The sequence below is a fragment of the Bos indicus x Bos taurus genome, chromosome 29 (genome assembly GCF_003369695.1).
Source record: "Bos indicus x Bos taurus breed Angus x Brahman F1 hybrid chromosome 29, Bos_hybrid_MaternalHap_v2.0, whole genome shotgun sequence".
NCBI classification, from domain to species: domain Eukaryota; kingdom Metazoa; phylum Chordata; class Mammalia; order Artiodactyla; family Bovidae; genus Bos; species Bos indicus x Bos taurus.
Genome location: NC_040104.1, coordinates 35597709 through 35619766, shown reverse-complemented (window position 1 = coordinate 35619766; position 22058 = coordinate 35597709). Strand labels below are relative to the sequence as shown.

The 22058-nt window shown below is 40.2% G+C and overlaps 1 protein-coding gene across 1 annotated transcript in view; it reads left to right on the top strand.

The window, feature by feature from the left end:
- Positions 1 to 2472: 2472 nt before the first annotated feature.
- The window catches only part of TENM4 (teneurin transmembrane protein 4), a 1822236-nt gene continuing 1802650 nt past the window's right edge, over positions 2473 to 22058 (top strand). Inside the window, exon 1 of the mRNA XM_027532088.1 lies at positions 2473 to 2537. The gene's annotated coding sequence lies outside the window, so the exon portion shown is untranslated. The remainder of the gene's footprint in view (positions 2538 to 22058) is intronic.

Genomic DNA, 22058 nt, shown 5'->3' with positions numbered 1-22058 from the left:
CCTAACTCGAGTTCTCTGAGTTGATCTAAATGGGTCCATATAGAGACAAAGTGGGTCCTACTGCAATACTTTTAATTTGGCCATGGATCATAAGAAGACTTTGTTATCCCAATGACTGAAAAGTGTATCAGCTATTTTTAGAATTAAAGTAACCTGGAGGTTTTACAACCCTCACCAAACTAGTGGATAAATTTCCATGGCAACCAATTATTAGGCAGAGATTGATTCCAGAGGCAGGCAGTCTACAGAGCACTGATTTTTCAGTCCTGACTACACATTAGAATCATTGGGAAGAATTTAAAAAAATATTGAGACCCAGGGTCTACCCCTTGAGGCTCTAACTTAATTGGTTTGGAATATAGTCATAGCATCAAGATTTTATAGGTTACTCAAGTGGTTCTAATGTGACACTTCATTGAGAACTGCTGTTATAGAATGTGGTTTTTAAATACTGTATACAGTTACAAAGATTATACACTACCTGGAAGAATTTCAAGGGGTTTTAGCTAATCCTGCTCCCCGTTCTTTCCCTCCCTTCCTTCCTTTCCTCTATCCAACCTTCCCTTCCTCCCTCTTGCTCTCCCTCCCAACTTCCTTCCCTTTTAGCCACAAATATTTACTGAGCACTCATTTTGATACATTGCTCAAGCCCACCCTTACAACCATCATTGTAATTTTAGCCTCATCTTCTTGGGTCTGGGCCTAGAATATTTGCTAGCTTTCTATCTGGCCTTCCTTACACCACTTACGGTCTCTACAGGCCAGTCTCACACAGTTCTCAGCATATTTCCTCAAAAATGTTTCACTGCTTATAAGTAATAATGTAGAGTATTTGCCTTTCCTTGTCTCACGTATTTCACTAAGCAAAATACTCTCTACATCCACCTACTTTGCTGCAAATAGCATTGTCTCATTCCTTTTTATGACTATTCAGTTCAGTTCAGTTGCTCAGCTGTGTCTGACTCTCTGCGACCCAATGGACTGCAGCAAGCCAGGCTTCCATGTCCATCACCAACTCCTGGAATTTACCCAAACTCATGTCCATTGAGTTGGTGATGCCATCCAGCCATCTCATCCTCTGTCGTCCCCTTCTGCTCCCACCTTCAGTCTTTCCCAGCATCAGGGTCTTTTCCAATGAGTTGGTTCTTCGCAATATTAAATTGCATGTGTATACATATACAATGGAATATTAGAAATATTATATATATATACACTTCCCAGGTGGCTCAGTGGTAAAGAATTCACAAGCAATGCAGGAGACACAGCTTCGATCCCAGGATCAGGAAGATCCCCTGGAGAAGGAAACGGCAACCCACTCAAGTATTCTTACCTGGGAAATCCCATGGACAGAGGAGCCTGGCGGGCTATGTCCATGGAGTCACACAAGAACCAGACACAGCTTAGTGACCAAACAACAGCATATATATATATATCACATCTTCTTTTGTTCATTCATCTGTTGATAGACACAGGTTACTTCCGTATCTTGGCTTTAAACATTGGGGTGTATATCTCTTTTTGAATTAATGTTTTTGTTTTCTTCAGATATAAACCATATATATATATATATGCAGGAGTGGAATTGCCTGATCATATAATAGTTCTATTTTGAGGAACCTATTTTACACAGTGGCTAACAAAACAGACTCACAGATATAGACAACAAACTAACGGTTACCAGTGTGGAGAGGGACGGGGGAGAGGTAAAATAAAGATGTGGGATTAAGAGGTACAAACTACTATGTACAAAATAAATAAGCAACAAAGATATATTATGCATGAGAGAAATACAACCATTATTTTGTAATCAATTTATTCACAAAGTACGATCTATAAAAATATTGAGTTATCGTGTTGTATACCTGAAAGTGAAAGTGTTAGTCATTCAGTCATGTCCGACTCTTTGTGACCCAGTGGACTGTAGCCTACCAGGCTTTTCTGTCCATGAGATTCTCCAGGCAAGAATACTAGAGTGGGTTACCATTTCCTTCTCCAGGGTATATCTTTCCAAATCAGGGATCAAACCTGGGTCTCCTGCAATGCAGGCAGATTCTTTACCAACTGAGCCACCAGAGAAGCCATATATACCTGAAACTAACATAATATGGTATATCAAGTATACTTCAAAAAAATGCTTCACTGCTTAAAGCTTCCGAGTAAATCTCATAGAGGTTAAACATGAGACTTTATAGTATGGCATAAATAGGTCTTAATCATCTTCCTATTGCCTGCTAAACTTTAACCCCCAAAATAAGCAAGTGATACTGAGTTTGGAGCCCCGCAGGAGACCAAGATATCTTAACATCCATGAAAGTACATACACCATTCTGCCTGTGATTTCATGAAATGTAGGATTTAGCTTTGAAACCAGTTGTATTAGGAAATAAGTCAATGATTAAAAAAATGCTTCTGACTGCCCTGAAACTCAGTCATTTGAGGCAAATAAGTAACAGTCATTAATCATCTCTTGGCAGAAGCTGTTTTTCTGAAGGAGTGAGGTGACGGTTGGAACACTTGATCTTTTCTTTCATTAAAAGGTAAGGGCAATATTGCAAGTGACAATTCTTAGGGATCTGATTTTTGGTCATTTTTTATTTTAATTTCCCTATACCCTTTGTTAGAACATACTGTAATTGGCTTCCTGCAAAGCACTGGAAAACTTGTAGGTTGTGTTGTATTCCTGTATTTTAAAAGGGAAAATGTCAAAAGAAAATGAAATCTCTTTTTGGACAACAGCACTGGTCCCTGAAAATTATGCTATTTGAGCTGAAGCTTGGCCAGGCTTCAGAGAGAAGCCTGTGACGTGCTCAGTCATGGGGAAAGGTGCCATGCTTGACTTGATGGGCACAGGTTAAAGGACACCAGTCTGTATCCAGAGGGATTTGAAAACTTGTGTTTGGTCTGGACAAGCTTTGACATCCAAGGGTGTCTGATCTAAGGTATAGCCATTTTTTAAAATAGCATTGCTTTAAGGGTAGCATCTAATCTTCAGCTGCCAGTTTGAAGTTGAGGACTGGAGACTTAAACTGCAGGGAAGTAGGTTGAGTTTAAATGAAGGACTATGGTCCTGAAGAAAGGAATTAGAGCAAATGCAGATCAAGAAAAAAGTTCAGTCATATGTCTGGTCTGAACACAAAGGCAGGCACTGGAAAAATGCCTAGAGAATGGTTTCCCTAAACTCATCCAAGAGTTGTTTATCAATCATAGGATAGAAAACTAACTCGGAATCCTATTTGCTTGGGAGCCCTGAAACTACTAACACACTCCATTGAGTGATTTGTAGTGTTGAGAGGGTGAATTTTCTTTATGTCCAATGTCCTCGTCTATAAAACAGGATTGGTGATGAGAGTACCTACCTCCCAGACCTGGATGCTGGGAAAACATGTCCAGGCATGGCCACTGCTCCTTTCAGTGACCAACTGGCCACACCGAATGACTTGAACAAAACTTCTTCCATTCGATGATATGCATTTTGTTTGCAAAATATTACTTGGAAATAGTACAACAGCATGACATACAGTATACAGAAACAGTGCACATATAAATTGACCGTTCATAACATCGGTTTCATTTCTTTCCACACATTTTGCTTTCTGAAATGCCAAATCTGGCATCAGTCCTCTGGGTTATGCTTGGTATAATTATATGACTTTTTAATTCAAGGAAATTGCTTCTTATTTATGTTGTGTGAGTGTCAGGTTTGGGCCTTATTTTTGGTTTGCTTTAGGTTGATTTTGGACCTTTTGACTCTTATTAGCAATTTCCATTCTGAAAAGAAATGCAGTCAAGTGAGACTAGATTTGCCACCAATGAGCTGTATACAGCATATGAAAGTAATATCCTAAGTGTTTTTGAAAGTGTTTGTGATAACTAACTACGTGGCTTACACGAACAAATGTGCAAAAATAGTCCTATAAGCTCCTGTGTGCTGTGACCCTTAGAAACTAGGTACTGTAAAACCACCCTTGCAGGTGAAGAGTTTTCTCCTACCATTAACCAAGGCTGGAACTGCATTGCTCCTAGAAAAAAATAGGGAAGCATACAGGTATCTAGACAATCTGTTGGGATGCAACTAGGCTGCAGGCTCTAGCATCTTCAGAGGTGGTAGTGAGTATGAAATGAGAAAGAATCTATGGGCACACTACACTGTGAGTGGAATATACATGTAAATTTTGGAGTTGAGGATGGGGAGAAAGTAAAGATTCCCTAGGACGGGCATGCAAAAATCTCCAGGTGAGTATGTATACTCAGGAGCCATGTAATGGATTATTGCATTGATTTATTTTATGGCACGGTTTCAAGTATACTTACAAAACACCAAAGGGAGGAATAACATTCTTTAGGTTCAAACACAGCATTAGATGAGACACACTGAAGTAAACGCTCCTCCAGTGTCTGCCTACAACCCTCTCTATTAGGCCGTAGGCATGAGGGCAAGAAGCCGAACTCAGAGACAGTACTAACTATCCGCTTCATCTCAGCTTGCTTCTAGGACTCTGGTTCTTATACTTGAGTCTGTATCAGAATCATATGGAGGGTCTGACAAAACGCAAGTGTGGATCTCCATGCCAGAAGTCATAATTAAGTCTGGGGTGGGGCCTGAGGATTTGATTTCTAACAGGCCCCCAGGAGAGGCTGGTGCTGAACCATTGATCTGGGATACATATTTTTTTCAAACTCTTTCCCCTACCATGTCTCATTCCTAAAGGCTACATAGGGATAGATGGAAATCTTTCTGTTAATTAGCTAATAAGGCAAACTCCCAGCAGACTTGTGACTCCAGTCTTTCACGTATGCAGACATCTGAATTCTAGCTAAAATCCCCAGATTATTATAGACATAAAAACTGAGGCTTTGTAGAGATGAAGCAAATCATTCAAATTCACACTGGGTGGAGAGGCAGGATTTAAGCCCACATCTCTTGACACCAGATCCAGGACTGTTGCTAAAATACTGCTTATGGTTGGGAGTTTTAGGCTGAGTGACTCTTTATGACCAAGACTATATTGAAAACAGGAATTTACACTGTAGAGAGATTCTCCTGTAGTGTACACAGTAGGAAATGAAATTAAGAAAAATTCATGGCCTTTACTGTCAGTAAGAACACTGACAGACCTATTTCAGAGGCACTCAGTCTAAGCCTGGACGGACTTCTCTCTCTCTCTCTTTATTTCACCTGGACCATCTGGCTGCATTCTGCTTTACCAGGGACTTTAGGGCAGTTTGGGTTGTTTTTCTCTATTAAAAAATAAACCAGAAAAGTAGATTTTATTGATGAAGAAAGAAAAATTTGCAAAATCAGTCATATTTAGTTTGTTTTTTTTTTTTTAACATATTGGTGTATAGTTGATTTCAATGTTGTGTTAGTTTCAGGGGTACAGCAAACTGAATCAGTTATATATACATACCTATATGGACTCTTTTTTGCATTCTTTCTCCAGGTAGGTCAATACAGAATACTGAGTAGAGTTCCCTGTGCTATACAATAGGCTCTCATTACATATCTATTTTATATATATATAATATATATTAGTGTATATATGTCCATCTCAGTCTCCCAATTTATCCCTCTGCCCTCCTTACCCTCTGGTAACCATAATTCCTTTTCTACATCTGTGACTCTATTTCTGTTTCATAGATAAGTTCATTGGTACCCTTTTTCAGATCCCACATGTGATAATCATATATTTGTCTTTCTCTGCCTGACATTTCACTCAGTAAGTCAATCTCTGGATCTGTCCTTTACAGCCATCAGCGTACTTGTGACCGTATCAAATACTGGCTTTTCTTTTCCCAGTACAATGGCTAAAATAAGCAAACAACAAATACCGAGAAGAATGAGTAGAAGCAATTATATTTCTTGTTGGCGCTCTGCAAATTTCATCTTGGTTCATGCTTCCCCACAGACCTTTCTCCAAGTTATTTTATTTTTTTTTTACCCAAAATAATTTAATCCTTAAGGGAATTCCAGTGCCACCTCTTCTAATAACATTTGTTGGACATCAACTTGGACTGGCTAGGAGGTACAGTAAAAGGGAGCCTGGGGCCAAGACATAAGACCTTGATGCTGAACTGGGGTCTTTTGCTAACTAGTTTCTGCTAGGATGTCATTTCTTGGATCCTTGATTCTTTCATCCTGAAGTTAAAATAATTATATTGACCCTAGCCAGGGTTGGAAGGGTTTACATTCACATAAAATGAGTTGTAAACTGTCAATGATATACAAATGGAAGGTATGATTAATAGTTCTCAGTAAGGAATGAATAGCATACTTTCCCTCTCCTTCACTTTTCCACCCCCACCCCACCCCCCCAACCCCCCCACATCTGGACAATTTTGGCTTGTTGTTTTCTCTTGCAAAGGAATCAGAATTCCATTGCTAGTTTATTCTCCAGGAGCAGTTAATATTTCTCAGGGCTAGGGAGCTACTTAATTCACAAGAACAGGCATTGGCCTGGAAGGAGACACGGACCTCCCACACTGAAGTCCAGCCATAGGCTGATGAGTCATCTTATTCGGCAGCAAATTCTCATGGAGTAAAACATTGTCTTCTCTCTTAACTTGAATCTAAGGAACATGGGATGAGGTAGATTGTGGAAAATCTATGAGACGATAAACTCAAGGCTACATTACTTTAAATTATCAGGGCGATCGTGTAACTCTAGCCCATAAGTCAGTTTCTCTGTTAATGAAATTCAACCCACCAGGAAAAGGGATGAGTACTTCATGTTCACTACTGATTTGAACTGTTGCTGCTGCTGCTGCTGCTAAGTCACTTGAGTCGTGTCCGACTCTGTGTGAGCACATAGACAGCAGCCCACCAGGCTCCCCCAACCCTGGGATTCTCCAGGCAAAAACACTGGAGTGGGTTGCCATTTCCTTCTCCAATGCATGAAAGGGAGAAGGGAAAGTGAAGTCGATCAGTCGTGTCCAACTCTTAGCGACCCCATGGACTGCAGCCCACCAGACTCCTCCGTCCATGGGAATTTCCAGGCAAGAGTACTGGAGTGGGGTGCTGCGACCTTGCAAATTACACTTTGGTATTTTTATATCACTAGTGCAAAAACTAGGTTTCAGTAAGACAAAGCCCACAGTCTCACAGGCTTTGCCCCATCTCAGGGACCCCACTGGTAGAAAAGCAGTGTTTAGAATAGTTGGGAGCTACATACCATGAGAGCAAATTATGTGCGTTTCAGTCCTTACTTTGCAATTTAAAAGCAATGTGCTTGAGTGTTTTTGGTTTATCTGTGCCTCAGTTCCCTTTGTTGTAAGATGGGATGGTAATATTTCACAGGGATAGCAAAGATTAAATTAGCTAAAACTTGTAAAAGGCCCAGTACATACAAGCCCAAATTTTAATCAGCTATTAGTGAGCATGGACACAGCTGAGCAACTAACACTTTCACATTTTCTTTCTTTTTTTTTTTATTTTATTTTTAAACTTTACATAATTGTATTAGTTTTGCCAAATATCACTCTTACAGTAGTTTGGTCCCCCAACATCCGAGTTCTCATGAGGTTAGTCAGAAATGTTTTATAGAGCATGTTCTTTTTGGCCAGGCACTGTCCTGGGAACCAAAGGTCGATCTTCTTAGAGGTGATGTGATTCTGATGAGGTGACCTCATTTTTGTTAGTTCAGAGTTTTATAAGGGGTCAGAATATATTGCCATACGTTAACTTCTCAAGCAGAGCCATGATTGTGGAGAAGCGAGGAGAAAGGAGAAGAGATTAAACAGATTTGGAGGGAGGGTGGTAAATCCGAACAGAAATGATACTAATTATTTTTAAAGTTGGAACTTAAAATATTTATTCAATGCAGCCTAAAGATGGATAATGGATATTACAGAAAGACCAAGCACATCAATGAAGCCACAAAAGCACACAAGCACATGGCATGTTTAGATAATTTACAAAAGGAGAAAAGCAATGAACAGAAAAAGAAATAGAGGTGAGGGTAGAAATGTTAGTTGAGGCACATTGCCAGCCGTGCTAAGGAATTAATCCTAAGAGCCAGGGGTAAACGATGCATTGTTTGAAGCAGAGGAATGCCACCTTCACACTTTCATTTTCCTTCTTAATTGTTCTTGTTCTTTCACTTTCTACCACACCTCTTCCCCTCTTTCCATCACGAATAAGACTTAAGGCACCAGTTCATTGCATGGGAAGATCATATCAAGGTGGGAGACATGACTGGTATAGCAAATTATCCAACCAGTCCATTCTGAAGGAGATCAGCCCTGGGATTTCTTTGGAGGGAATGATGCTAAAGCTGAAACTCCAGTACTTTGGCCACCTCATGCGAAGAGTTGACTCATTGGAAAAGACTCTGATGCTGGGAGGGATTGGGGGCAGGAGGAGAAGGGAACAACAAGGATGAGATGGCTGGATGGCATCACTGACTCAATGAATGTGAGTCTGAGTGAACTCCGGGAGTTTGTGATGGACAGGGAGGCCTGGCGTGCTGCGATTCATGGGGTCACAAAGAATCAGACACGACTGAGCAACAGAACTGAACTGACTGAAGTGGTATTTGAAGTGAGTTTAGAAAACAGATGGTAGAATTAGCAGAATTTTTTAAATTAATTAAATAAAGAGTGGGAAAGAAAATGAAAAAAATAACCAAGGTTTTCATGTTGTTACAAATGGGTAGGTAGATGGGAGTGGCAATCATGGAGACAAGGACCATAGGAGATAAGTGAGTTTGAGATGGGAAGATGCTCTTTAGGGTGTGTTACATTTAATGTACATTCAGAGGATCGAATAAGCCTTGGGAAATATGTAATAAAGCATTTCACTTTAGACAAACTGGAATGGCCAGGTCAGTGTTTTTGCATATTTGCAAGTCCCCAAACAGATGCAATAATGAATGAGTGAATTAATACTTAAATGGATGAAATTATGCATGTGTGTGATTGTAGTTTGAAAGAATATGAGAATGAACAGATAAACATTTGAAAAAATTCATGGGCATACCATTGCTATTCCTAGCAAAAGTCCTAAAGCAGATTTAAGAGCTGGTTTGTATATTTGCAAAAAATCCATATATTAATATAACTGCCTCAGCCTAACCAGATATGGAAAAAAAACCTTAAACCCACTTATTCGTTTGACTTAACTGACCTTTGTTGAACACATCTTCACATATTAATCACAGCAATTCTGCAGCGTGTCAGTCAGAATAAACTTAGAGGACTCCAAAAACATTCAGCACAGTTTCCATCTCCATCACTCAAAATCAATGAGGAAAATATAAAAACTGAACCAGGCATATTCAAGGGCAGCCTCTGCAGCTCTCTGATGGCTTCTCCTGTGAAGCAGTCTCTCCATTGTCTTCCCTTCTTATAAACCAATAAATATCTACATGGATTTAAGCATCCCCAGCCCGCAGTCAGAGTACTAAAGTTTTTCCCCTGCTCCGACATTTCCATGAGCCAGTTCAGTCAAGTCCTCTATGGTCCGTGGAGTTCTTATCTTTAAGAAAAGACAGGTCAAGTAGCTATGTTGTAATCAACCCAGGGTTTTGATAAAATCTTAAAGGAATATTTTCTCACTGCTTTTTTAAAAATTTACTCATTCAGTAAGTTTTTATTGAGGACCACTATGGGCTTCTCTGGAGAAGACAATGGCAACCCACTCCAGTACTCTTTCCTGGAAAATCCCATGGACGGGGGAGCCTGATAGGCTCCAGTCCATGGGGTCTCTAGGAGTCGGACACGACTGAACGACTTCACTTTCACTTTTCACTCTCATGCATTGGAGAAGGAAATGGCAACCCACTCCAACGTTCTTGCCTGGAGAACCCCAGGAGCCTGGTAGGCTGCTGTCTCTGGGGTTGCACAGAGTCGGACACGACTGAAGCGACTTAGCAGCAGCAGCAGCAGCATGGGCTTCTCAGATGATGCGAGTGGTAAAGAATCCACCTGCTAATGCAGGAGACACAAGAGATGCAGGTTCAATCCCTGGGTCAGGAAGTTCCCCTGGAGGAGGAAATGGCAACCTACTCCAGTATTATTCCCTGTGGACAGATGAACATGGTGGGGTACAGTCCATGAGGTCGCCAAGAGTCGGATGTGATTGAGCAGAGAACATAGTACTGGATATTGGAGCTACAGAGACAAACAAAATCAAGTGTAGTGCTTGTCCCCACATGACTTAGAGTTTCATTCTAAGTCCAAGATATTTGGGAGTAGTTGCAACATCTCAAGGAGGTCAAACCAGTCCATCCTAAAGGAAATCAGTCCTGAATATACATTGGAAGGACTGATGCTGAAGCTGAAACTCCAATACTTTGGCCACTTAATGCAAAGAACTGACTCATTGGAAAAGACCCTGGTGCTGGGAAAGACTGAAGGAGTGAAGAGAAGCGGATGACAGAGGGTGAGATGATTGCATGGCATTACTGACTTAATGGACATGCGTTTGAGTAAGCTCCAGGGGTTGGTGATGGACAGGGAAGCCTGGTGTGCTGCAGTCCATGGGGTCGCAAAGAGTCAGACACAACCGAGCAACTGAACTGAACTGAACTGAACAACAGCTCAATGAGTGCCATCCACCTGTCCATGGCATTCTCATTGACAACTCATTGACTTTATTGCTTTGAGGCCAAAATTTAATCAACTCAGTAAATTCTACTCACTTGGTTAATCTCATGGTATCTGTAGTTGAAAAATTTGAGTTGCCTGCATGCATATTGTATATGGATAAGATGGTAGCAAAGGGACCACAGTGCACACTGTATTTAGAGCCCTTGGACTATTTATGTAATTGCTAAGGCTGTGAAATATGCCTGGTGTACAGGGCAGTTGGGCTCCAATATCAGGATAACCTGGGTTGAAACCTGGCCCTCTACTTCCTAGTTATCTGGCTATGAACAATTCACTTAACCTTAGCAAAAACTCCCCAAACTAACTTTTATGTACCCTTTGATGGAAACATCCACATAAGACTTTTTTACTTGGTTCTCCCAAAAAACTGGGAGAAAGCAGAGTATTTCTTGGGACAGGTAAGGAAATTGAGATTTAGAGAGGTAAATACAGAAGACTCAGGGCTTACAGGAGAGGGAAATGGCAACCCACTCCAGTATTCTTGCCTGGAAAATCCCATGGACGGAGAAGCCTGGTAGGCTGCAGTCCATGTGGTCGCGGAGGGTCGGACATGACTGAGAGACTTCACTTTCACTTTTCACTTTCATGCATTGGAAAAGGAAATGGCAACCCACTCCAGTGTTCTTGCCTGGAGAATCCCAGGGACGGGGGAGCCTGGTGGGCTGCCATCTATGGGGTTGCACAGAATCAGACACGACTGAAGCGACTTAGCAGCAGCAGCAGGGCTTACAACTGGAGGAGGAAGGTTGCAAACATAGGATTTTGACCTCAAGTTCAGCTTCCCCCTTACCGTCGTCACTCCAGCTATGGAAGCTTTGGAAACTCATCTCCTTTGCCGCCCCTGCCATGCCTGGTGCAGTGTCAAGCAGCGGGTGGTGTCAGTCCTCCCAACACTGATGGGGAAGCAGCTCCTTCTTGGGGAGGGTCCATCTGATCTCTCTCTCTCTCTCTCCGGGCAGGCTGGTTTCCCTATCACAAGTGTACTTCTGCAATACCAATTAACCTCTCCCTTCTCTGAATTCCAAAACTGCCCAAGCCTATCCTTGTTGTCAGCAGATATCTTAGAAACTTCATTTTCGACGTGCTTTCCAATAACAGCAGCAATTACTCTTAATCATCATTTATACTAATTTGATGCTTCAGTGATATTATGTATTATGCATGTCCTTCCTAATTTTTTCATTTTTTTTAAACTGTAAGTGAGAATCAATGTAAGGGATTGATGTCAAGCTTTAGGTAGTTATTAACATGACTAGGGTTATCTAACCTTATTAGGTTGATTGTAGTTTCTATTTTGTATCTTCCAGCAAATCCTCAAATTGATTTTAAAATGCTGCTATTGACCTAAAGATTCTTAACAACAGGAGGTTTAAATGCTTTTCATTGTTATGCTTCCTGCCTATAATACCAATTACTGTTCAAACTCTGCAGTAGAGAACTGCATTTCGCTGTAGATTTCCATTCAGAGTCAGGGCTTGGTGTCTCTTAAGAGACAAACATTGGGAAGAGGAGCCATCATCATTCAGTCCCATCTCTCACACCCAGAAGAAATCCCCTTACCTGCAACTCCTGCTAGATAGCCAGCCAGTCTCAGCTTGAATGATATCTGGGAGCTGCTGGGAGCCAGAGAGGACTTGAGCTGAGTGCTCAAAGGACAGTTTAAGACCTTTTCTGCCACTAACTCATTTTGTGGCTTGGATTATAGTGTATGATCTATTGAAGGCTCAGTCTCTCCATTGGCAAAATCAGGATATTAGACTCTGTCTCAGGAAAAGTAGCATCTATCTCAATGTGTCAGTGCTTGAAAAGGGTCAAATTAAATACATAATTCACAACCATGTATATGAGTATGTGCTTCTGTTTATGAGCATGGGATATGAATGTATACCTCAAAGACCCTACGCGTATATCCCAGCTTTGCAGAAATTTTTTCTCAGGACCTCTAATAAGTCTAACAAATATCTTCATCCCTTCAAGTCATGCCTGGCTTGCAGCTGGTCCAAATATAGGAACTGTGGCTCTTCTTCCTCCTTCTCTTTCCTTCTTTCTTTTTCTTCTTCTTCCTTTCATTTTATATGAGAAGAGTGCACTTACAATAGCCAGAACTCTTCGGCTGAAAAAAGAAGGAACCCAACTAAATCCATCTTGAACAAAGAAAATAATTATTTACGTAGTGCAGACTCTCCTGGAGGAACCACACTGCAGGAACTGAGACAGGGATCCAAACAACATCACCATTTTCCCACTTTGTATTTTCTCCCCCTGGTAATTAATTCAAGTATTTTCTTATGCTGCAGATTTGCATTCTTTGCGTGTTAGAAAATGTGTGCTCCTAAGTTTGTACCTTCCAGGCTCAATCACCAGGGACATTCTACATCCATTTAGAATATCACTTAAAGGTACAAGTTGTCCCAAAGATGATCTGGTAAACAATAAGCTGCTGCACCGATTGATGGCTGCTCCTGAGCTCATGCAGAGGGTGATAAGTGGGGGGCACAGAATTCTGAAGAAAGATGAGAGGTCAAAAACCCTATAGAGGGACACTATATACCTAAGTGGTTATAAAATTCTTATACTGTGTTTCAATTTACTGTCCTTTAAAAACTCTCCACCAGCCTGATTTTGTTTTGTTTTCCAATTATGTTCTGTACAGTGTAAGTCTAACCCCACTTCAACATGAGGAGCCTCATAAAATCTGTTTCTTTTTAGACTTTGATGTGTTTCAAGTGCAAATATGCCATGCACTGTAATTGTGCTATAGATTGAAGTGATTAGGTGGTGCAATTCCAGGGTAGCTTTTGAAAAAATGATTCTGGCATCAGGCCCTCTGCCTGCATTTGCTGTCCTCTACTCAAGTGCCCTCACTGAAGAGCATGCAGAGCCCCGAGTTGCCCAGTTGCTGCCTGCCCACTTTCAAAACCCTGCTGTCATCTTGGGCGATTCTCTTCCACCATCCTTCATACTACTTGGTGAGGTCATGATAAGGTTAGCAGTCATGGCCCATGGAGAGCTGTGTGACTCCCTGCAAGTTCAGAAACCTCTCTGTGGCTAGTGCTCTCATCTTCAAAATGAAGGCTGAAGAGGAGGAGAGACATATACTTAACTTGTCCCATTTTTCGCAGGCACCTTAAGTGCTTCCCTCACTCATCCTGCAAAATAGGTATTATGTGTTATAAACTTATTGCACATTAGAAATGAAGGAAACACGAGCTACAGAATGAAAAGAGTTCTAGGCTTCAATCAGAAGGTCAGGATTCAGATTTCAGTTCTACAGCTGATCCCTGAAAGTTAGAACAACTCATTTACCCCTCGAATTTCAGTGTGATTCCTGTAAAATGAGTACAAGCATACCTTCCTTGCAAGGCTTGTGAGATAAAAGCTAAAATGTTAAGCACCTGACCTGTCTGTCATATGGTAATTGGTTAGCAATTGTCTGTAATGTTTCTGTGTGTGTGTTTATTCACTAATTCAAGAGTCTACCAGTTATTAAGGAAATAGATCTGGTTTCTATTCACCTTGGCACAGCCCTGAAGAGTTGCCTAAGCAAGAAGGATTCAACAGCAAACACATCCCATAATTCCTAACATTTAACTTTGTAACTTCTCTTATGCAGCTCTTATTTGAAATGACTGTTGTTTTCTTATACCCCTAAAGGCCTGATGTGTATGATCCACAGTAACACAGTCTATCCCTCTACCTCAGATCAGTTGTTGTGCAATATGAGTGCCACTCACGGGGAATTCCTCGTACATCCTTCTACGAGGAGTAGCTTGTATATGGAGACCTCATTTGTAAGGAACCAAAAGGGAACTTTTGATATATCTTATAGTTGTTCTATATACCATACCACACCAAAAATATGTCCCAAATTTGGTAAAAATAAAATTATTTATACCTGTTCTCTTGATGCAATGACTCAAGTCAGTCAGTCAGTTCAGTCACTCAGTCATGTCCAACTCTTTGTGACCCCATGGACTGCAGCACACCAGGCCTCCCTGTCCATCACCAACTCCCAGAGCTTGCTCAAATTCATGTCCATTGACTTGGTGATGCCATCCAACCATCTCACACTCTGTCATCCCCTTCTCCTCCCACCTTCAATCTTTCCCTGCATCAGGGTCTTTTCAAATGAGTCAGTTCTTCGCATCAGGTGACCAAAGTATTGGAGTTTCAGCTTCAGCATCAAGTCCTTCCAATGAATATTCAGGACTGATTTCCTTTAGGATGGACTGGTTGGATCTCCGTGTAGTCTAAGGAATTCTCAAGAGTCTTTTCCAACACCACAGTTCAAAAGCATCAATTCTTTGTCATTCAGCTTTCTTTATACTCCAACTCTCATATCCATACATGACTACTAGAAAAGCCATAGCTTTGACTAGATGGACCCCTGTTGGCCAAGTAATGTCTCTGCTTTTTAATATGTTGTCTAGGTTGGTCGTAGCTTTTCTTTCAAGGAGCAAGCATCTTTTAATTTCCTGGCTGCAGTCACCATCTTCAGTGATTTTGGAGCCCCCCAAAATAAAGTCTGTCACTACTTCCATTGTTTCCCATCTCTTTGCCATGAAGTGATTGCCATGCAATGACTAACAGATAGTTATTTTTCTCAGTTTATATAAGCTCATACATTTATTATTAATTAACTTGATAATTAATTTTCAAATGCTGAAGTAAGCAGGGGAAATAATTAACATCTCAAATTATTCAATCAAATAATATTAATTGAGCAGGCAATAATCATCACATGCCCCATGAGCCCTTCCCTGGTACTTTACATACATTTTATCTTTCATTAGCACAATAAGTGGAGAAGGCAATGGCACCCCACTCCAGCACTCTTGCCTGGAAAATCCCATGGACGGAGGAGCCTGGTGGGCCACAGTCCATGGGGTCACTAAGAGTCGGACAAGACTCAGAGACTTCACTTTCACTTTTCCCTTTCATGCATTGGAGAAGGAAATGGCAACCCACTCCAGTGTTCTTGCCTGGAGAATCCCAGGGACAGGGGAGCCTCATGGGCTGCCGTCTATGGGGTTACACAGAGTCGGACATGACTGAAGCGACTTAGCAGCAGCAGAAGCACAATAAGATCTATGCTACAGAAGTTGGTTCTACTGACAAGGACAGGTGAGAATGGTTAAATTAAGAATGTTCAGAGAGATTAAAGGTTAGAAAGTAAGTGGCAGAGCCACTTTTTCTGATCTGTCTGGATTCAGAACTTTTTACCACCATATTACACAAAACTTCCTTCTATTGCAATAATCCTGTCATAAGATATGATAGGTCTTGAGGCTATAAAACCTAAAAAACAGAATTATTATTTGAAAGAGCTTAGGATTTAGAACTGCACCATTCAATATGGTAGCATATTCAGCAACCATATGTTGCTAATGCAAATTGAGATCTGCTATAAGTATACAAGGCACACTAGATTTCAAAACTTTGTTCAAAAATGCAACATATTGATAATAATATATTGATTGCATGTTGAAATTATATTGGTTATGTAAAAATATATTACTAAAATTAGTTCTGTTTCTTTTTCTTTAATGTGGCTATTGGAAAACTTTAAATTGTATAGGCGACCTGCACCATTATGTTTATATTTGACAGGGCCAGCCGAGGAGGCAAAGTAAAAAGATGATTTTAATGCAGTTTGATTAAAGATTCCAAAGACATGGGCACATAGAAAGACTTTAGAATCCTGGAAGCTTCCTTTCAGGAGAGAGGTGTGAGTGACAAATGAGTAGTTATTACAGAGATAAAAAGAAGCAAAAGGTATTTCAGGAGAAGAAAATGAAACAGCCCAGCCCATTTAGGGAACATCAAGATATTCAGTAAAGTGCAAAGAGTAGGAATAGAGAAGTGGCAAATGCCTCCGGGATTACACAAGGGCAATTTTCATTATGAAGGCTTGGAGCTACTTAGGACTGGGGATATGGAATATAACAGATTGCACTTCTATCTACATAAAGACACTGTGATCCTTTGAGCGAATACTGGCCCTTTGGTCACAGCTAACCCTGACCTTGGAAAAGTACATGATGCACAGCTCCTAATAGTGTGATTGACTGGGATTTTTGACTTACATCAAACACATCTTCTGCCTTTTGTCAAAGACATTTCTTGGTCCTAGTTGTCTTAAAACTATATACAAGTGACCCAAGCAAAAATACCTTCTTAAATCAAGCTCCTGAAACCTATTGAAATTAACATGTGCATAAATGTTGGGGGACTACTGTATCTAATTCTGAATGCTTTTCTCTCATCTTCCATTTAAGTGCTCTGATTCCAAATTACTCATGGTCTGGACACACTCACTGTATTCCAAAAAAGAGGCATGCCAATGCTCTTCTAAACCTGGGGTAGGGTAGGACAGGATAAGCCTATTACTTTTCTCAGGAAATCAGGAAGATTTCTGCTCCTGGAGTGTCTGTCCTTCAAGAGGGTGGGGCTAATTGGAGACCAAAAAAAAGCAAAAATTTTTATGGATAGGAGTCTCACTAGAAGGAGAAAGGACAAAAGATAGGAGAAAACAGTAAGGGCAAAGACACACTTGAGAGCTAGGACCTTGCTCAAGCTTCCACGTCTCTGTGATTAACAAAACCCAGGACATCCCCAGTGACCCACTGGCAATGTCTCGGTGGTGCTCATGTTTGCATGAGTGACAAAAAAATAAAAATTTAATGAATCAAACAATCAGTCATATAATGTATTGAAATCTAATTCTATCATGGAACTTGCTAAGTGTCCTTGGACAAGTAACTTATTTTTTTTGGAAGGGGACATTTTTATTTCTTCAGACTATATATGGACTTAGAATTTCCTTTTAAGACAACATTATGTGGTTCCACACATTCAGGAATATAAACTTCTGAGAATCTTGCTTCTTACAGCAGGTCAATTAGGGGAAAAAAAAAAAACAAAAAAAACTAATACACCAAAGAATAGCAGTAGCAGCAATACACTTATATGTCAGTTTTTTAATCTATTTAACAATACAAGTATGCCAAGGATTTTTCTCCCTTTGTTTTATTCAAAAGCCCATCCTGTCATGAGCAAATAGACAATGCATCCACTTTGTTTTCAGTGTGTAAGAGCATAGTATATGTCCTTGAAGATATTTAGATACTTGAAAATATAGAGAGATGAGGGTACTATGAAGTCACAAAAAAGATCAAGTTTTTGAATCACGTTTAATTTCTAAGGCTCTCAAGAATGTTCATGAGCTACATAGGCACAGGCCACCTCTTGTTATATGTCTGAAACATAAACACTCAAATACATACTATCTGAGAGTATGTGAAATGAAGCAGGTATGCTTGAAATTAAGGAGGGACATTCCCTATGCTGTATGTAGCTTTCTAAATTAGTGTGTATTTGTAGAGTCCCTAAGTGAGAATATTTTCTTTCCTTTCCTTTCTTTCTTCCTAAAGTTCCTTGGGATAATTCTAACTAGCATTTATTCAAGATCAATTTTAGAAGAAATAACTTACTATAGGATGCAGACTTGTGAAAAATATCGTGTCATTCTTTTCACATTGACTGCTTCCAAATTCAGAGCTACAGTTATTTTATACACTGCAATTAAGTTGAAATGGTGACATAGTGGTTTAATACCTTTTATGAAATTGCCATACTTCTGACATATCACATATTTTCATGCTCTGAAAAACGCTAGCACAGTAAATTACTCTGAGAATCACACTGCACCTTTATTTTGCAGAGAGAAAATTTTCATCAATTTTTGTTTTTATTCAGTCAATGCACATTTACTGATCAACTAGGATGTGTCTATACACTTTGATATAAAGAGGAATACCGGAGTTCCTGCCTTTATGATTGCACAGTTTCACTGGGTGCGTGCACACACACAAACACACACACATACACACAGAGTGTTAATATATAGTTTGTAGGAAAATTAATAGAAATTTGTAGAAAGGTAGAACATTGCATTAGATAAATTGCTCAGAGAGGCAGGGCATCAAGGCAGCATTAGACAGAGAAGAGATTTATCGGTAGAAAACACCAGAGAAAGACTTGGGTAAGGCTTTAGATCAGAATGCGATCTGACACTGATGGAAAGAAAGGGAGGAAGTAGACGTGGGCTAGGAAGCATCTCAGACAGCATCATAATTCCCAAAGCATTTAGCCAGAGCCACAGGGAATCCTCAGGCCAAAGATATCTGGTGGAAGATATTTGATTCTCATCAGAACGGGCCTGCTTTTACCCCAGAACTGCTCCATCATTGGCTGGGAACAATCTTCACAAAGCGTGACCTTGACAGGAATGCACTGGTAAATCCAAAGGAATAAAACCCAGAGCCATGAATCAAACATGCTCCCTGGAGCAGGAAATGTGTGACCCACTTTCACGGTTGCCCCAAATAACTAGATTGTTATAGGAGATCAGAAATGTTCTGCCTAGAGCTGTGATACCTGATCTAAGACTTAAGAGCTGGATCCATAGACAGTCAGATAGAAGCTGATAAGGGACAAGTTATTCCAATGAAGAGGTAGAGCTTGAGTTAAATCACAGAGGAGTGCAAGGTGCTGCTGACAGAGGCAATTATTAGCAGTGTAATATTTGTGGGACATAAAAAACAAATAAAGCAGGAAGTGGTAAAAGATGAGACTGGTGAGGTCAAGCAAAAACCAAATAAAAAATGAATTTATGTTGCAATATAGTTATCCAGTGGGAAATATGGAGCCATCCATAGGATTTAGTTAAGGAATATCATAACAAAAAATGAATTATACTAAATCACTATGGTAGCTGCTGAGAAGGATGAATAAGGAGAGAGAAATCTGAATCTACTTGTTAACTGTTTTAGTAAGATAAGGACCTATATTAAAGCAACAGTCAGAGAAATGAAAAAAAAATGGAAAGGGTACATGATATAATTAAGATGTGAAGTAAGATGTGATTGTGGGATATGAAAGAATGAAAAAGATTCAAGGATGATTGCAGTGGTGTATCTTAGTTGGGTGGATGATGGTACCATTAACCAAATTGAAATAGGAATTCAGAAGTAGTATCAGAGAGTGTGAGGAAAAAAAGCAATGGAGAATTTCAGTGGACTGAGTACAAAACTTTTGGTCACACCAATATTCTCAAGTAGAAAGAAGAGAAGGAATTCATGGAGAACAGCAACAACAATAAATGTCATTTGGTAAATATGAAGAGACTTTATGTAGATTACAGAATGTATAGAAACATCAGGTTTCAAAAAAAAAAAAAAGCAGGTACATGCGTAATGATGTGCTAAAGCTGCTAGCACTGGCTTGAGTAAACTGATTATTACATTTTTCAGAAATTAAAAAAAAATAAATGTATTTATTTTTGGCTGCACTCGGCTGGGTCTTTGTTGAGGCACATTGGCTTTATTGCCTTTCAGCAAGTGGGATCTTCCCAGATCCCAAACCTGTGTCCCCTGAATTGGCAGGCAGATTCTTAATCACTGGACAACCAACAAGACAGTTGTTAAGCACAGTCATTATGAAAAATGAAATGATCTAAACTTAAACATCATTTAAAAACAGAGGTAATAAATATGCCAACCTTGTCACTTCCTAATTTTACTGCATTTTACTCATATATGATTTTGAGGTTATTGACATCTCATATCCATATGGTGGAAGTATTATAATATTGTGCTATTGAGCATCTCTCCCTAACTCCATGTCCAATGCCATTATATTGAAAGCTTGAGATCAGTTATGGTAGGAATATTTTTATCCTGGAAACTGGCAAATGCTATAAACAAAGTTGTTTTTCTTTTCCTGGAGAACCATCTGTTGATAGGTTTCTGGTCACGGATAACCTAGGAGGCACAGTTTCGATCTAGAAACTTTGCACGAGAGCAAAAGTAGCTCATTCGATGCAATTGATGCCTGAGGGTTTTGAGCTTTGCTCTGTCAGGGATGGATTGAGACCAGCTACAAGAAACTTGAGTTTCTTATAGGCTCAGGCAATGTAAGAGTCTAACACTACTGTACAGCTAGGTAATGATTGAAGTATTCGCCTCTCAGATGAATGAGAGCTATCATTGAATAGAAGAATAGCCTTCTCTCTGGGGTTGGAAGAGGTATCACAAGGTATGGATATGACAGTATGGTAGGAGTTAGAGTAGGGAACAGAGAAGGCAATGGCACCCCACTCCAGCACTCTTGCTTGGGAAATCCCATGGATGGAGGAGCCTGGTAAGCTACAGTCCATGGGGCCACTAAGAGTTGGCCATGACTGAGCGACTTCACTTTCACTTTTCCCTTTCATGCATTGGAGAAGGAAATGGCAACCCATTCCAGTGTTCTTGCCTGGAGGATCTCAGGGACAAAGGAGCCTGGTGGGCTTCCATCTATGGGGTCGCACAGAGTCGGACACGACTGAAGCAACTTAGCAGCAGCAGCAGCAGCAGAGTAGGGAATGGAAGTAAATGGAATTCGAGGTCCTCAGGTATCCCCAGTGAAGTAAGAGACTCTAGTCATTTTCTAGGATTGAGTTAAACTGGATTGTAATAAGCAGGTGTTGATAAGCATAAAGGAAAAAAAGAAAAGCAGTTGGCATGGCCAAGAACTCAGTTGAGGTTGGAGACCTTAGGTGTAATCAGTGATGGTCAGAAGAGTTGAACTCAGTTGTAAGGTGGAGGCATAGAGGAAGTGGGTGACTGTGCTCTCTCAGGTGGGATTTTATGGGTAAAAAGTGGTAGAACAGCAAGGATGAAAGAGATTTGAAGGTGCTTGGGTGAAGATTTTAGATTTAGATGATCCATGTCAGGACCAGGCTGGTTAGTGAAGGAAGGAAGCCCAGGAGGAGAAAAGTCCCACAGAGAAGAAATGGTATTTGACCAAAAATTTACCAAGAGGACCTGAAGAACCTGGTGTAAGCAAGGATCATTGTCTGGAATGTGGACTCCCAGGGTGGACATGGTTGTTCAGAGCAGTCAGAGCCCCAGTTATGATAAAGGCTCCTACTATTTCCACAAGGGGGCCTACAGGGCCCTAATTCAGTTGGGAGCCTCTCTCACAGAATGGGTTAATGGCTGATTTGTGTTAATGTTTGGTAGAAACCAACACAATGATATAAAGCAATTATCCTTCAATTAAAAATAAATAAATTAAAAAGGAAATTAACAAAGAAAAAAAATAAAATTTAAAAATAAAGGCAAAATAAGCCATGGTGAAATGGCACTCCTGGGTCAGATCATCATGGAGCTTGTTTCCTAAAGGTCAGTTATTGGCCTAAGAATTCAAGGGAGCACCATGGATTGATAGATGGTCTTGGCCCTCTAAACCTTGATGATGAAACGCAATTGTTTTTGACCTGTAGAAATAACAAGTAATAGATGTTTTAATCAATAAGTGAAACTATAGTCACACATACACACTTTTTTCCCCAACAACTCAGTGACTGACTAAGCATCGGTTCAGAACTTGGACTGTGGTGATCTTCT